Source organism: Manacus vitellinus, unplaced genomic scaffold (genome assembly GCF_001715985.3).
Source record: "Manacus vitellinus isolate BGI_N305 unplaced genomic scaffold, ASM171598v3 scaffold_80_pilon, whole genome shotgun sequence".
Classification (NCBI taxonomy): domain Eukaryota; kingdom Metazoa; phylum Chordata; class Aves; order Passeriformes; family Pipridae; genus Manacus; species Manacus vitellinus.
Window position 1 is genome coordinate 988,056 of NW_021940818.1, and position 11,722 is coordinate 999,777.

Below are 11,722 nucleotides of genomic sequence, written 5' to 3' on the forward strand. Positions count from 1 at the left end.
CATTCTGCCAGTTTAAATTACTTGCTAGTTGTTTCTCTTGCAAATCTTACTTTTTGTTCCATACTGCACTTTAGCAATCTCCTGTAATTGCCAGTTACCAGTGCAGATGCTAATGAACCTGAGGAGGTTCTACTGTTCTGCTGCTTACAGTACAACTTCCATACTCTAACATGCTTTGCAGCTATTTCCTATCCTCCAAATTCCTGGTTTTAAATCTGCTCTCAAAAAAAAAGTTTGTAATGGTTTTCTTTTTTTTAACAGCACTGCCACTTGCATTTATGAATTGCCACCTAATCTTAATTGAAATTAATGCAAGGAATCTGTTTAGATGTAATTTAGCGAACATCAATCAATCTTTGATAAGTTTTCCAAAACATTTGGGTTTGTTGAGGCCTGAAATTAACACTTACCTGGATATTATGGGTCAGCTGTTGTTACTGTTCACATGGATGAAATAACTATGCAGTGAGGTTATTTGGGACTTAGAAAAGCAGAAACAAGGACTGAGTTTGGTTGCAAATTTGAAATGGAAGAGTGGGCTGTGAAATTAGCTTTGACATCTTCTACACCTTTTTGTAAAGCGGATGCTTCTTCCAAACCTCAGATCTCAGAGTTCAGTGAAAGGCACAGCAGCCTTATTCCCACAGGGGCAAAAGGAGCCAGGGAGCTGTTCTCCTGGCATTTATGCCCTCATGTTAAAGTTGCTCACATGGTGCTCAGGCTTCACTTTCTTTCTCCACAACAAATCCCCAAGAATAGAACAAACACTGAAAGCCTGACACTTGCTGCAGCTTTCCCATCCAAGTTGGCCTAAGGCTGAGGTGGGGGGAAGTCTCTACAAAGAGCAAGGATTCAGCAAAGACTTTTTTGTTTGTTTTTTCCCCTCCCATGTGCTCTGCTCAGAGGCAGGGTTCCTGGCTGTGCCTCTCCTGTTTCCAGAGCAGTTACATAATTACTGCAGGACTTCAAAGATAGGTTAGCGGAAGCTGTTAAGGATGTTTTCCATCTCTGGACTGCAGAAACTTAAGGTGGTTTGTCAGCCTACCCTAAAGCAGAAAAGTTCCCTCTAAGGAAAATAACTTTTTTCTGCAAGTGCAGCTTTAATTCACTGTTGACCTATTCAAATTTACAATTCATCTTTTGAAATCTGTTTTATTTCAACTCTGTTAACTAGGGCAAATCTCCTCCAAGATTATTCTCCTTAGTGGTGTATATGTAAAATAATATTTCAGAAAAAAATATTCTTGCAACTTGAAGCAATGGCATTTCTTAGGAAGACCCTGACCTGGTATTTAAGATGTCATCTAATTGTATATGAAGTCTGTGCCAGCTGGCCTCTTGGGCAAACTCCTAGAGACTTCTTTTAATGCCCATATGGGGGAGTGAGAGAGAAGAAAACAGAAAGAAAATGGAAGAGGAAATTCGAGTGTCAGTTTGCACAACTCTAACTGTATAGGAATGCTTTGTGTATTAAAAATAAATTCCAAGCCTGTGTAGAAATACTTAAAATTTCTCCAGTGTTTCAACTGTTTCTGAAACACACACACAAAACTATAGCCAAATAAGGAAGGCAATTTTTTTTTTTGGTCAAACAAACACTTTTTTCTCTGTCTCAAAGACTCTCAAATCCTTTTAATAACCTTGCAGATCCTATGCCTCTTCTGAGGGACTTTTCATTACTTAAAAGTAATCCAGAAGAATAAGTTTTCTCTGAGGCAAGACTAATCCACCACAGAAGAATCTGAAAAGCTCCCTCCAAGGCCAGCCTCAACCTTACCTAAATTGCACCCCATTGCTGAACCTTGGCTTGGCTTTCAGTCTCATGTCACGGTCTGACTTGTGCAATCCCACAGTTCAAGGCAGGACTGCTTCCTTGCAGGAGGCACTCTGAATTCCTGCTGAAAGTGGTCAGTCTTTGTCTTTAATACAGGAGTTTGCTTGGGGGAAAAAAACCAAACCAGACCATAACAACAAAATCTCCAAAGCCTTGTGAATCCAAGGTAGAGGCTTCACTCTGTTAGGTGTGGCATTGTAGTCTAATTTCTAACTATTCGGGAAAAGCTTTTCAGGTTCAGCTATTGTGAGGGGATCAAAGCAACCTCTAGCCAAAAACTCTCCAAATAAGTTTAGGCTGGACACGAACATGCTACAAGATTTCTAAGGCAGACCCATTTATGCCTACTGGAGTGTACTTTATATGCAAGTTCTCCAGTGACATTGTCCGAATGCCATCTAAATCAGAACTCTATTTATGTCTGTGAGGGCACTGGGTTTTCCAAGATTGAAGTCAGTGGGCTGGTGGTTTAGCCTCTCTCTCCTACTCTCACTGTCACGGTTATTTTTAGCCTGGAGAATATGAGGCTCAGGGGAGACCTTGTTACTCTGAACTACCCCAAACTGCTTGAAAGGAGGTTGTAGCCAGGTGGGCGTCGAGTTCTTTTCCCAGGCAACTAATGACAATGAGAGGACGTAGACTCAAGCTGCCCCAGGGGAGGTTCAGGCTGGGCATGAGGAAGAATTTCTTCACTGACAGGGTGATTAAGGATTGGAACAGGCTACCCAGGGATGTGGTGGAGTTGCCATCCCTGGAAGTGTTCAAAAAACAACTGGGCGTGACATGTAGTGCTGTGGTTTAGTTGACACAGTGCTGTTTGGTCAAAGGTTGGATTTGATGATCTTGGAGGTCTTTTCCAACCTTAATGATTCCATGATTCTAGGGTGGGATTGCACAGACTGAAACACACTGGTAGGCAATTTTCTGTTTTACGTCTTGCTCGCCTGCGTGATGCACAGACTTTTTTATCCAATGTTTTTATATTCTATAGGTTAAAGGAAACCAATGCACGGTAGATGCACTTTGCACTTTTTAACCTTAGGAGGGGGGCGTTGTGCCTTATTCATGTGTGTCTTTTTGACCTGTTGTACTAGTAAGTTTTATGAGCATCCCTTGTGAAATCAGGATAACACCAACTGTCCAAGGCTCAAATGCTATAAAGAAATTATTTCTACCTTGTTCAAAAGTGAATTAATGTTTCTAAACATTGACAGCAGTTATGAAGAGCTGTTCATCTGAATGACCATGGCACTCCTGTGTGATTCTAGCTGCTGCTATAGCAGTGTACATCTGATGCCTGATTTGTAGTGAGCAGCAGATGCCCTATAAGACTGTTAAAATGCTCCAGCCTGGCCATGTTGTGCAAGGAGTGTTATTTGTGACAATTTTCTGGAGTCTTCCTTGGGTAGGAAAAAAGCCACAGACAATGGCAATGGAAAGAAAATGAAATCCTGAAGCTCACGAAATGATAGAAGAGTACTGTAGAGCCTTGGACATGACTTGCTATGTGGATATGTTGCATTAGAAGTGTTGTTTGCAGCACTGAGAATAAGAAAGCTTCCTTATCCTGTTTTCAGGACAGAGATGGGTATGTAACATGCATATATGTACTGAATATTTTGTTTTCTAATTTTTCTAGTTGTTCCATTACTTGCTGTAATGATTATTGGACAAGTTGGAATACTTCATTTTGAAGCAGGTTGGAAAGGTTTCAGAGGTAGATCTTGTTACATAACGTAGTTGATGGAGGGTGTACATCAGGGTTGAAAGCCCCTCCAGTTCACTGTTGCACTGAGGTTTGGAACTGTCCCAAATGCTGACCCTGCACAACTCTACCTCCAGGCCAGCACAAGGGCACAGCACTGGCACTTGGGCTGCAAGCCTGCTGAAATATAGCATCCTGAGCCTTTTATCTGACAATCTTTCCCAAAAACTCTTTAAGTAGCAGAACCCAACATCCCAATGAAGTTTAATACAAGTCTAGTTAAATATTTATGTCTGGTTTACAGGGATGTTCAGAGGAGTTCCCAAGTTGTTTAGGTGAAGATGTATTTTTTTGTGTTTGTACTTTTTTGGTAAGGAAGCTCCAATAATCAGTAAACAGACAATGGTTTCCAGTTCTCTTCACAGTCACTGGGGGGATGATTCACATAAACTTGGAAAGAGTATCACATTGCAGTGGTAGAACACCGGATATGTTTACGTTGTAGTTGTCAGGGCAAGTAGATTTTAAGCTAATTTATTGATGGTAAGTTGTCCAAGCCCTTTGCAGATGTGGTGAGATTACCAGACTTCGAGATAGAGGGTTTCAGTGGAGCACAGTGTTTATGCTGCAGAATAGAAGGACTGAGGATTCAGAGGCAGAGCAAGCATTAACAAGTGGAGGACAGGAGTTAGCAGGAAACCATGGTACGGAAGCCAGGATTTCTGAGTGGCAGAACAATGACCCACACCTGCCCAGCACAGGCTGTTTCCTGCCTTGTCACATGTGAACCACTGCAGGAGCTCAAGGAACATGTCTGTGCCTGCTTACCTGTCCTTTGGAAACCATGGTGAGTAAAAGAGCTGGGCCTGAAAGCTGCAGCCCCTTGCAGAGCTTGCTGCTTATCTGGAGAGCTTCAATGTCAAAGATGTGATGCCAACAGAAGGAGGTAAGTGTTACTTGGTTAATGTTTCTCTTTGGATGCAAAAACCTGCTTGCAAACTATTTTTTCAGGAATCAGTTATGATTGAGGGTTATTGTGGGCCTGGATGTGGATGTAAATCCTGCTTGTCATTGCTGAGTAACTCTGTGTGTGTCTGCACTAAATGCAGACTAAGGGTGTTTACAGTGGACAAATCTATATTTAGGTAGACAAGCCCTGGGTGTCAGCTTGACATCAGCTTAAAATAACCTTCTCCCATTGTGGAATCTTCCTTTCCTTTCCCTTGTGTCCCTCCACTCACCCAGTTTATCTTGGCAGTACAAAATGAAAATATGTGTGCTTCTTGTGGCTCTTTATAGATATTTGGATATAAATTATGAGCTGTTTTAGCGTGTGCTGTATTGCCAACAGATCAATGCATGACCATAACTAGAAAAATGCAGTGTATTTTGGGATAGTGGTCTCAGCCTGTGAAGATCCAAGACTAGGCTAAGGGCAGTACTAGAACTAATGCTACATCTCAGCTGGCAGGAGTCCATTATAGAGAAAAAATTGACAGCATTTGCACTGAAATTAGATTGCAATGGGATGAATTTAGGTTGCTGGCTGTTTTGTATTGCTACTATTATCATCTTGTTTAATTGACAGAAAATAAATGTCTTCCTTGGTATTTTAATGTAGTTAAATAAGAGAGGGAAAAGCTAACTCAAGTCTATTAAATGAACTTAGTACTCAAGCAAGATGAAAAGAGTGTGTCTGTACTCTGCAGAGTCTCACAAGAACGCATTATGCTGTTTCCTGCCCTGGTAAATGTGTGCCATTAAACTTCAGTACCCTCTGTTGGCAAGAAGGAGATGAATTGTCAGCAGGGAATAAGCAAACACTACTTCTGAGGAGCCGTCTCCAGGGTTTGAGCTCTACATGGTGACTACCTCAACAAAAACATTTGCCCTTGATTTGTTGAGATTTTCATCTTTTTGCTCTGGAGCTGAAGTCATCTGTTTGGCCCATGTTTGCAAAGCCTGTTTTGCATAGCCTTTACAAAGACTACAAGCTGTCCACTGGAGGGGAGCTGAGGATTACTGGAGCATCTGACTGACACAGTAGTGAAAGGTCAGTCCCACTGGAGAGTCAACAGGCCTGGGATGTGGTTGGGAACAGCCCCTCTGTGTCATGTGCTCAACAAGCAGAAGCTGGAGATAGTTCTGTGTGAAACAAACAGGTCATTATTTTCTTACAGGATATTCTTTAATGCATTTTTGCCACCTCATCACGCCCTCTGCCACAGCTCTGATTACTGCAGCCTCCACCCTGGAGTTTGTAGCGTGGGACTAGAGGGGATGTTCTGGTATTTGACTTGTTCTAGATCACAATGTTTTCCAGTAATACCAAGGATCCAGTTCAGTTCTCTATTTTCTGTCCATCTACTGCTGAAAGCAAAAATATATTTAACCAATTTGCATAATATTCTTTCATAAATGTTGTTATTCTAGCCTGTTAAGGCATGAAGCTAATACAAAATAAAACTCTGGAAAGAAATCTGATATTCTGGATTAAAAAGAAAAAAGCAGAGATGGCACAGTCTGCCTCCCTCCAGTTAAACAAGCACTTAATGTGCTCTGTATACAACAGCTCAGAGAAAGGTGTGACATACAGAAAAGGGAAGTTATTTTCTGCAGAAGTGATTTGTGATCTTTTTTTAATAAGCTGGTATTTTCACTAATGCACGCTCAGATGTGCAAGATTTGCTCCTGTATGAGACCCTTGCCTTTTTTCTGTAAGGAATCTTTTTCTGATCTGGAAAGAAGATGGAATCCTTTTCCTACAACAGTGAATACGTTCTGAGCTATCCAGTATAATATGCACCATCTTAGTTGGGAATTAGCTTTACTGGGAGGGATATGTTAGCAGGATCAAGAACGGGAAGATGGGATTGAACAACGGAAAATTTGTATCTCAGTACAAATAGCACTTGTGGTCTGTACTGGCATTGATCTTAGTGAATTTATGGCAAACCTAGAGGTCATGAGGGACCTATGCCATAGCAAAAATGTACTACTAGATATTTCCTGGAAGAAAATAGAACTGATAAATTCCTTTGCTTGCAGATACAGCACTAATTTTATTTCCATTTCACACTTTTAGCAGATGTGCTTCATGCTGTCAGCACTTACTTGTCATTGCATGTGCACTAGTATATTTTAGGTGAAGTATATGTGATTTTAAAAATAGCCTTAAATTACAGTGATTTTCCCCTTAATGTTCTAATGTGTAAAACTTCATTATTTACCAAACCCAAATAGTTTCTTCATCAGTTTAGAGAATGCAAATATATGCGGCAGGTTCATAAGATTATATTATGCAAATGTTGTCATGGTTCCCTCGTTTGTTACAACAAGCTTTTACCAAGCAGGTTCATTGATTTGGAGTTGACCCACGAGGATCATCAAGTCCAACCCTTAGCCCTGCACAGGACCATCCCCAAGGGTCACACCATGTGCCTGAGAGTATCATCCAAATGCTTCTTGAACTCTGTCAGGCTTGGTGCTGTGACCCCTTCCCTGGGGAGCCTGTTCCAGTGTCTAAATAACCTCTGAGGTCTTTTCTAATATCTAACCTAAACCTCCCCTGACACATCTTCAGGCCATTCCCATATCTTCAAAAAACACTCCTTGCAACTACCTTTGTTGATTGTGTTGCATAGCAAGAGTATTTAAGTGTATCCTAGTTAGAACAGCTGGGACCAGCTCATCACTGTGTGGGTGTAACCCAAAACTGTATTCTATACCCTTCCATGCCTTTTCCCAGAAACTGTTAACAATAGACCATTTACAGCAGCTGCCCAGAGCACACCTGACCCCTCAGGCTACAAACTGGGTGTTAAGAGGCCTGTGAGATAGGAGGATGCTCCTGTCCTCACACCCACTGTGGAACTCCCTGCCCCGAGGGTGGTACTGGGCATTCCTGCCTGAACCTGAGGATATATAATCTTGGGGTCTGCAGACTTCTGGTACCACTCATGGGATCCAGAGAAGGACTGTGACCACCACTCTCAACCAAACTGAGACCACCACTCTGGACCAGACTGCAAACACCACTCTCAACCAGACTGAAACAGCACTCTCACCAACAGGTTTTCCCTCTCCTTCTACTTTGGACACAGGGGGACCACGTGGGGCTTAGCACGGGGAGGGGAGGCCAACGAACACCACTCTGTTCATGCCCCAGGGTGCTGGGTTATACATTTGGGTTTTGTGGGTTAAAACCAATTGTTTGTCTCTATAATTGTATTTATTGTATTATTTTTATTAAATTGTTATTCTGATTTATAATCTCTCTTTTGAGTTGGGTTCATTTCCCCTGCCGGTTTACATTTAAACCAACACAAAGTGAAAAGCAAGTTAAAATGACTTTTATTAGATAAACTTTTCCCTTGTTTTGTAATGCCCTCATTACCTTTATGGGTAGCGTAAGAACCAAAAAAGCCTTTCGGTCACGTAAAAGTAAAAAAATATTATAGATTATAATTTTTCCGACCTAGATGACTGCTGTTTTTCTTTTGTTACAGATTTTGCAGAAGGTTTGCACGTGATGTTTATTTTGCATATATATATAGATTTGAAGGCTAACATGGAAAACTCTTTTACAAATCATCATTTGAATAATAGAATCATAAAATGATTTGAGTTGGAAGGGAGCTTGTAGATCTAGTTCCAACATGCCTGGCCATGGGCAGGGACACCTTTCACTAGACCAGGTTGCTCAGAGCTCCTTCCAGCCTGGCCTTGAACATTTCCAGGGATGGCACAGCCACAGCTTCTCTGGGCAACCTGTGCCAGGGCCTCACCACCCTCACAGTAAATAATTTTTTCCTAATATCTAATCTAAACCTGCCCTCTTTCAGTTTAAAGTCATTCCCCCTTGTCCTGTCACTACATGCTCTTGTAAAAAGTCCCTCTCCATCTTTCTCATGCACTGCCAAACGGTTTGTCAGACAGTGGTTAGACGGGTGATACAGTTCATCTGAACACCCACTTCAGGCCTTGCCCGTGGTGTGGGACCTCTTCAGAAGATGGTGCTGTGGGACACCTTAGGTGGTATGTTGGCAGTGACAGCCAGACTGGGTGGGATGGACAGTTATGCCACTGGATCTGCATCTCCCCAAACAAAGTAGGCCAAGTTCCCTGTCAGCACAGCTGTGATGACACCAGGGAGCTTTGTAGTACTTTATTGGCATCTCATAGGAAGTCTGTGTTCTTTGCAGCTTAAACAGTCTTGTTCCCTTTCACACAAATTTGAGAGAAGGTCTAGTGACCCTGCTTAATGTGGTCAAACAGCACTTGACAAGCCTCATACTTTCCACCTCTCACATGAAGTGTTAATTTATAACACTTCTAAGGCTGCTGAACACAAATGAGTGTCCTTTAGACTCTGTCAGCATATCAATATTTAATATGTCTGCTTAAATTAAACTCTAGTCAAACTACTGGATGTACTCCTCACCTTTTTTTGCCCTTCAATCATTAATGGACATTTTCCACAAGCAAGTTAACAAAACACCTAAGATGACAATGGACTTTGCACATACTAGCTCAACCCTTTCATTCCAGAGTCTCTCCTCCTATGCAGATTGTGTAAGGACTGCAGATATGCAAAAGGATGCTCCCCAGTCTGGACCACAGGTTACAGGACAATAGCTGATCAAATATTTAGAATTGGTTTATGTTTTTAGATTTTTCCTCTGCTGCAGAATCTGTACCTTCTTTTAAAAATAAACAAACAAACAAAGCCCCTCTTTACCCAGGGTGATAGTTCCTTTTGTTCAGATTTGGGGTGTTCAGCTGCATTCCTTGATAGGAAGGACCCCTTCCAAGATGGCTGTAAGAATACCCTCTAAATTTCCTCTCTGTACCTTCAGGAGCTGTTGCTGCTGCACTCTTTGCGAAGTAGAGAACATTCCTAGATCATCTGTATGGTGGTACAGCTGTGAGTGACCCAGAACTGCACATCCTGCAACCGTAGTGTACCAAAAATAAGGTAAATTTTTAACTAGGTGCTGCTCTCATCCCTGGTTATGCTACATGTGTACTTTTATCCTTTGGATTCTTAAACCCCAGATACTGGGGGAGGAAGGAACTGTTATAGGAACTGTTCAGTGTTTTACTTTGTTTTCTATTTTAAAGTGAGGACTTAAGAATTCTTCTGGTGAAGTGTGGGACAAAAGTGTAGTTATGAACAGTGCAACTGTGGCACTGTTACAATTTACTTGCCTTTGAAGGGCCTGTAGGAAGGTTTCTGAAGGGAAGAAATGAGAAGATTAATCAGTGATCTGAAATCTAAGCCAAATGGCAGTTGCCAAAATACTGTAGGCCAAGTGAACAGAAACCTAGAGTTGAACGGAGCTGTGTTGCTTGTTATGAAACCGGGGACAAAGGAGACATGGAGGAGGGACTCTCCTCCTACTTTTTGTTTCTGTGGCTTGTTTTCACAGTTCTGTCTCTTGCCAGCAAGGTTGCCCTCGCAAAATTATGGTATGCACGTGACTGGCATATTCATATTAAAACCAGGTTTAATTAAAAGCAGAGGTTAGAGCAAAGCAATTAGGATCAATATGTATTCATTTAAAGTACGTTTTTATTCTCAAGTGGGGTTTTTTGTTCAGGTCCAGAGCTGCCTGTCATGTAAACTCGGTTTGATTTGCATCTAACTGGGCCTGCTCCCTCAGCATAAAGATCCAGCATATGTCAAAGTACTCTGTCAGTGATGTGCCTTAACTCTTCTAAACATTTCTGTATGGATAAACCATTGTGAACTTGTGAATAGACTAATATTTTTCAGATGCTCATAGCCAATTTTGCTAGAGTGAAATATTTAATTTTAGCCCACAACATTGGTTTCTAAGCTTCTGTATCAAGAACTGTAGTGGGATCTGGAGCTTTATATGCATTTGCATGCAAAAAGGTTTTGTATTGAAGTGTAGGAAACAGCACATCTTGGATGGGAACTTCAGAATTGTTGTTTCCCGGCCATCTCTTGTGTGGCTGTGGAAAGATTTCAGTTAGCCTTTTGATTTCAGCCTGTGTCCTGGAGCCCAAGGAGTGATCAAAGTCAGCAGAGGCTGTTTACTATCTGGGCAGCCGTCTTCAGTCATTTGTTTCAGCAACCCAGTGCATGTGTGTTCCGAAAATGCTGTGTTCTCCCAAAGAAATCTCTGCCAGCAGCAAGCTAGCCTAGCTTTTCCTAATATCTACAGCAGTTATCTGTGGATGGGGTTTAAGCCCACTCACCTCTTGTAATTGCCTAATGTATATGCAGAACAGTTAATTCCCTTTGCTTTGCAGTAACCTTACAGTTCTCAAAGGTTATCATGTTTCCCCTCTGCCTTCTCTCTAGGTTAAATGCCATTTATTTCAGTTCTGCTCCCTGGAACAGTTTTCTAGAGTTCTCAGAGTTCCTGTTCTCTTTTCTTTCCCCCCCCCTTCAGCTGGCTGCCCTTTCTGGCATGAGATATGTAACACTGAACCTTATGCCAACTGAGATGTCTTACAAGTGAGTCTTGAGTTTGTGCTGTTCTTCCGTCAGTCCTTCCAGTAGCAAGTATTAACTTTAGTATTTACAGGAACACTGTGAGGTGTGGATCTAGACACTTTCAGATACTTCAAGTTCATGAACCTGTAAATATTGCATGGACTGCATGCAAATATTTGGACTGCAGGTCTGAAAGGGGAGCTATGCCATACCTGTAGGAAATGCAGAGGCTGTGAACATCTGAGATTGCATCAGCATTTCAGGTCTAGGAATATTTCAGCTCTCAGAATTTCACTCAACTCTGGGAATGTTTATATTTCCACCTGCAGTGTGTTGGTACCTGAGCTCTGATTGGGTAGAGGTAGCAGCACTGCTGTCATGCTGAACACACCATGGGTAGAGCCCTATGCTTGCTGAGTGTTCAGTCAGCCTCTGCATCAGACTTTGCAGTCTGGAGGGGGAAAGTCGCAGGTGGATGAACTTGAGCGAGTTGACAGCTACCTTGCCGTATGTCTAACAGCGCTGTAGGTGCCACGCACACTTGATCTGGGCAAGGGTTTGGATGAGACGGCCTCTAAAGGCAGCGGTTGCGCTGACCCACGGGTGAGTGGTCTCTCCCCTGAGCTGGCAGGCTGGGGTTGCAGTGCTGCACGTGGGCTGCATCGCTGTCTGCAGCGCAAGTTTGCGGCCTTTTGGCATCGGTGGCGGCGGGGAG

General features: G+C 42.3%; 1 protein-coding gene across 1 annotated transcript in view; it reads left to right on the forward strand.

Moving 5' to 3' along the window:
- Positions 1-9,498: 9,498 nt before the first annotated feature.
- SLC16A9 (solute carrier family 16 member 9) overlaps positions 9,499-11,722 on the forward strand; it is a 23,523-nt gene continuing 21,299 nt past the window's right edge. Inside the window, exon 1 of the mRNA XM_018085414.1 lies at positions 9,499-9,516. The gene's annotated coding sequence lies outside the window, so the exon portion shown is untranslated. The remainder of the gene's footprint in view (positions 9,517-11,722) is intronic.